A 5,975-nucleotide genomic window follows, 5' to 3' on the forward strand; every position below is an offset into this window, starting at 1 on the left:
CCTGCTGCGGCTCAGCCAATCAGAGGCGAGTGTGTTTTTGTGCCAGTGTGTGCGTGCGCGAATACGTGCACTGGGTCTGTTATAAATATCACTGTGCTTGTGTATCCAGTCTGATCTTCTGGAACACAAAATAGCATGTTCATATTTGTGTTATTTTTCTTTTATCACGAAGATGCTTTTTTGGCCTAAATGCCCATCCTTGTATATCCATGTTTGCATTGTTACCATTTTTTCAATTCTATATACATCTCTCTAGACTCTCTGTATATTCTGTGCATATTATATTATACAGATTGAACACACACATTCACTCACACACACACACACACACACACACACACTCTCTCTCACACATGTACACACACTCACTCACTCACACACACACACACTCTCTCTCACACACACACACACACACACACACACACACACACACACACACACACTCTCTCTTTCTCACACACACATTCACTCACTCACACACGTACACGTACACTCACTCACAGACACACACACACATACACACATTCACTCACTCACACACGTACACACACTCACTCACAGACACACACACACTCTCTCTCTCTCTCACACACACACACACACACACACACACATAGGCCTACACACACACACACACTCTCTCTCTTTCTCACACACACATTCACTCACTCACACGTACACACACTCACTCACTCACTCACAGACACACACACACACACACACTCTCTCTCTTTCTCACACACACACACATTCACTCACTCACACACGTACACGTACACTCACTCACAGACACACACACACACACACACTCTCACACACACACAAATAACTGAAGTTAAAAGGTTACACGTCAACCATCAAACTTCCCCTCTTTTAAAGTAAAGAAACATTCCATGTAAAATCAACAAAACTGTCATAATGACATAATCATAATTCTTTAAGGAAGTGAACTTTTCAAGAACAAATAAATGTACGTTATCTTATTATTTTCGTGTGTTTGTCAGTAGAAGGAGGCAAATTAAGATCTGAAAGCACATACTGTATATGGCACAATGCCATGCATTAACCCTGCAGAACTGAACGTAAGAATCACGTTTTCTTACAGTAATATAAGCTTACATAAAGTGTCACAGGACCAGTTTTCTATTTGTGCAGATGAATGTAAGGCATTTCCCCATGCAGTCACTCAAACAGAACGAAGGGCTCAAGCAAGTGTCACATCCTGTCTGCACTCATTTACACACAACTGAGAGCTTCACCATCAACTACACGTTCAATGCATCTCATTAGTAGCTAATATGTTGCTACTCTCATTAAGTAAGTATTATAAAAGCAGTTTGGTTCGTTGGCGAATAATTGCGTTCATTCATAGTGAAAACACTGTTGATCGCCCTCGATAGCGGATTTCAACTGATGCAACAAAAAAAAACATGTATTTCGTTGCACTTTGACCTCTTCGGCCTGCTTAACTTTCAGAATGTAAACAAACCCGCACACACTGGATGTAATGTCACAAAATGACCTCTAGATGGAAGTGTTACTCGTGTTTGCATCAAACAGGGTGATTACAGTTCACTAAAACTGAAACTAAAACCATAAAACAACTACTTGAAATATAATAAACATTAAAAAACGTATTTTATGTCAGCTAGTTGCAAGGCAACATTTTCATTTAGTTTAACTTGATGTACTAAAATAATTAAACCTGAAATAAAATTTAAACAACTATTAATATTTAAGAAAAACTAAAACTAATAAAAAAAGAAGGAAAAACTTACAACAAAATTACTAATATTTTAACTAAAATTAAAATGAAAGCATATAAAAAACTAATAAAACATGAGTAAAAAACTAATAGGCCTATCTATCACAATGATACAAGTCTACTTGAAGAGATCATATTTGTCCACAGACCTCATGTATATATTTAAGCCATTTAAACAGAAGTTTGGTCTCGTTTAGATTGACATATTTGGATAAATCATCATTTATACTTATAAGATAAACAAATAAGATAAAACATAAACAACGAGGTAAAACGAGGCTAGATATAGATGACAGTGTTGTTTTAATATCATTGAGATATTGATTTTATTTTTTATTTTAGTTAATGTTTTAGTAATTTTGTTGTGGTTTTTTTTTTGTTATTTTTATTTTATTTTACAATATGTCTTCATAATTTTTTATTAATTTTTATTATATTTTCAGTAATAAGAATAATAATAATATTTTATTATATAACACCTTTCCATTGTTCAAGGATGCTTTACAAAGTAGATAGAAACAATAAGAAAAAAATCACAGTAATATGGTATGTAATAATAAGAGAAAATAGATAATAATGACAGACAATATTATGCAGAAAAGTAGAATATTACAAAATAGAAGATTAAAGCAAAGATAATACAAGATAGTGAAAGTAGACAGGGTAACACAAAGCAGCCGCATAGAGTCATACAGAGAGATACAAAACACAACTTACGAATGCTAACATTCAGAGAACAAGTGGGTTTTAAGTAGGGATTTGAATTCAGAGATATTAATAATCCAGTACAGTGACCGGGGGAAGGGAATTCCATAGTTTGGGTGCAATAACACTATCATCTACTGCCCATAGAAGAGAGGCGACACCGAGGGACAGAGAGAAGGCCAGATTCAGACGACCGAAGTGATCGAGTCGGGATGTAGGGGAGAAATAGATTACAGAGATAGCTAGGAGTCAAGCTTCAATGATTTGAAAGTGAGCAGTATTTTGTACTTGATACGATAGGCCACCCTTAGCCTGTGGAGATCGAACAGAATAGGGGAAATATGAGCAGAACAAGTTTTCTTGCAGCAGAGTTTTGAATATATTACAGTCTGGCAGGAAAACCAATGAAAAGGGAATTGCAGTAGTCAAGATGGGATGAAATGAAAGCATGGATTACCGTTTCAGCGTCTTTAACACCAATGAAGTGACGGAGTTTGGTAATGTGACGTAAGTGAAAGAATGCAGATATGGTGAATGAGTTGCTATGAGCTTCACGGGTGACTGAGAGAGAAATAAATAATACAAGATTTTTACAGTACTGGGTTTGATAAAAGTACCAGCAATATCAGTAGGACATTTGCTTGTGAATGAAGGGGTTCCGGTAATAATTATTTCAGTCTTGTCCATGTTTAGTTTCAGAAGATTCTTTCAGGCATTCTTTTGTATCAGATATGATCAATTTGAGTAGAGCAGGCGTACACGTAGTGTATATCTGGGAGTCATCAGCGTGGAAATGATAATTAAAACCATGTTCGATGTAAGATCCAACCCAGAGGTAGTATGTAAATGATGAATAATAATGGACCTAGGACGGATCCCTGGGGGACACCTTGCTTCAGGGGGACAGTCGGAGATCTGAAATCCTGCATTGAAATGTTAAATTATCAGGCCGCAAATACCCACATCCGAGATGTGAGAAATAAGTAAATCATGGCAGACAGTCTCAAAGGTGAGTAGTAGAAGTATTGACAAAGTCACCACAAAGTAGTAGTAGGTCAATCACTACCTTTACAAGTGCAGTTTCAGTGCAAAAAAAACAGATTGAAAAGGATCTAAGAGATTATTTTCTATTTAAAAGACTGAAGCTGAGGCAACACTTTCCAATTAATTTGGCAATAAACGGTATTTGAAATAGGACGATAATTAGATAGGATTTAGGGGTCAAGGTTGGGTTTCTTGAGAACTTGGTAACTGCTGCAATTTTAGTTACTTTTGTAGATTAACCTAAATGAAAAATGTTTTTAAGAGTTTTTTTTTTAAATATTTTATTTCCATTAATGTTCATTTTATTTGAGGAACAAACATGCTTTAGTTTTATGTAACTATAATAACCCTGATATAGGCTGTACAAATTTTCAACAAAACGTATATAAGCCTATACTGCTAAAAAATACTCAGCATGAGGCAAAATTATCAGTGCATGTTGACAAACAGGGATTTAGAAAAGTGGTGTGTTTTGGGAGAACAGGAAATCAAGGCCCTTTCATCGCAAAGGTCCTCCCTGGCCTGGCAGCCTTGTCTGTTTTGTCTTTGTTTCATGTTTCTATGTTTGTCTTGTGTTTGAGCACATGGCTCTGTTTTGGCTGCTCAATTCCGATTTTTTTAAAAAATTCGATTTTTTTGCAAGGCCGTTCACATTTCCAATTAAATGCGACCTTTTGTGATCTCCTGTGTGAACGTGAAATGGAAATGACCCAGAAGTGACTCGCATGCGCAGAAGAGTACTCAACGGTCAATTCCCGCCTACTTCAACGCAGAATTATGACGTTTGTCGCATATCAATGACGTGCGGGTCGGATACATGTGACCTGGCCGTTCAGATTGAAGCCGCATTTCAAAAGATCGGATACATATCGGATTTGGACCACATACGGAATTGGGTCGTTTCAGCCTGCAGTGTGAAGCCTTTTGTTTGTGTTTGCCATGAGCTCCTCTTCTCCCGCCTCCTTGTTTCCTGTTACCACGCCCCCTTTTTTAGTCCACGTCTTGTCCTTGTTTCACTAATGGTGCTCACCTGATCCTGATGTGCTCTGGTCCCTTTATATTGTGCCTCTTTCCCTCATGTCTTTGCTGGTTTGTTTTGTGTGCATGCGCTTATTACAGAAATTGTCAGTCAGTGCTAGATTTAGTTTTCCTTGTTTGATTATTTCTGTTTTGTTCAATTCTAGTTTCTTTGTCCCTGTGTTGTAGTCCTAGTCTTTATTTACTTCTAGTTTTCTGAAGTCTTGGTTTTACTACTTTATTTATTTATTTATTTTTCTCTAGTCTTGTTTCATTTCTTTTTTGTTTGTAAGTACCACTTATTTTAAAAGATTATTTTATTTACCTTTATTTTCTCATTTGCTACCTCCAGTTATTATTTAGTCTAATTTGTTTTTCTAGTCATAGTTGCCAGTTTTTTGTTTCTGTTATTTCTTGTTGTGTGTCCTGCCCTGCATCCTGGTCTTCCTTGGTCATCGAGACTTCTGTCCTGGCAAGCCTGCCTAATGCTTTTTCATCTCATGCCAAGCCTCTGGTTCCTTGAGCTGCTGTCAAGTTTCCACTGTTGCCAAAGAGCCTGGAGTTGTCTCACCCCTGACCAGCCTGTTCTCCAGTTGTGCCCTGCCCTATTGTTTGGACTGTTCCTGCCTGTGTGTTGTGTCTTGTCTTTGTCAATAAATGTCAATAAATATCACTCCCTGACGCTGTTCATTCTGTGCCTGGGTCCTCCCTTCTCTGAATCCTAACACGTTAGCACCATCGCACCCTATAAAAAACATAATTTAGTTCAAGTCAATTCACTTTATTGCCACACAAGTGTAACAGTGGGTGAAATTCTTAGGTGCAGTTCCGAGCAACATAGCAGTCATGACACATGGGATGTATAACAATTTACAGCAAACATCAGATTATACACAATCAATCGGTTATTGAAACTGATCCAGTATTAGTAGGGTGAAATATTTCCAGCATGTCACCGGTCATGCAAATCTGCATTCCTTGCATTCTTCAGATGAGACTCCGGCTGCATCCGAAATCAACACATACTTAGTAGTAGGTGTAAAACAGTATGTGACAAAAGAAATATGTCCGAATTCACAGTACTCATAATAGAGTAGCAAAAATGACCTACTACTTCTGGCAAGACTCTGAAGTGTGCTTATGATGGACACTCACAGTTTACTATCCCATGAGGCCACAGGAGAGGATTTGTGAATGGCAGTGAAGTGACGAACCTGACGCTGGTATAGGTCACATGATAATGACAACATGGCGAATGTACACTCGGATTACATTCATACTACACAAACTCATATACAGTATAACATACATTTGTAGCAGTCGTGAAGTAATTACTCATTCAGAATAAGTACCTACTCAAGTAGAGTGATTTCAGACACAGCATCTCTCACCGAAGAGTATGTATTTAGCATCACATGAGACGTGTGCGCATGCATTAATGTAT

Source organism: Rhinichthys klamathensis, unplaced genomic scaffold (assembly GCF_029890125.1).
Source record: "Rhinichthys klamathensis goyatoka isolate OS25496 unplaced genomic scaffold, OSU_Roscu_1.1 h1tg000746l_1, whole genome shotgun sequence".
Taxonomy (NCBI): Eukaryota; Metazoa; Chordata; class Actinopteri; order Cypriniformes; family Leuciscidae; genus Rhinichthys; species Rhinichthys klamathensis.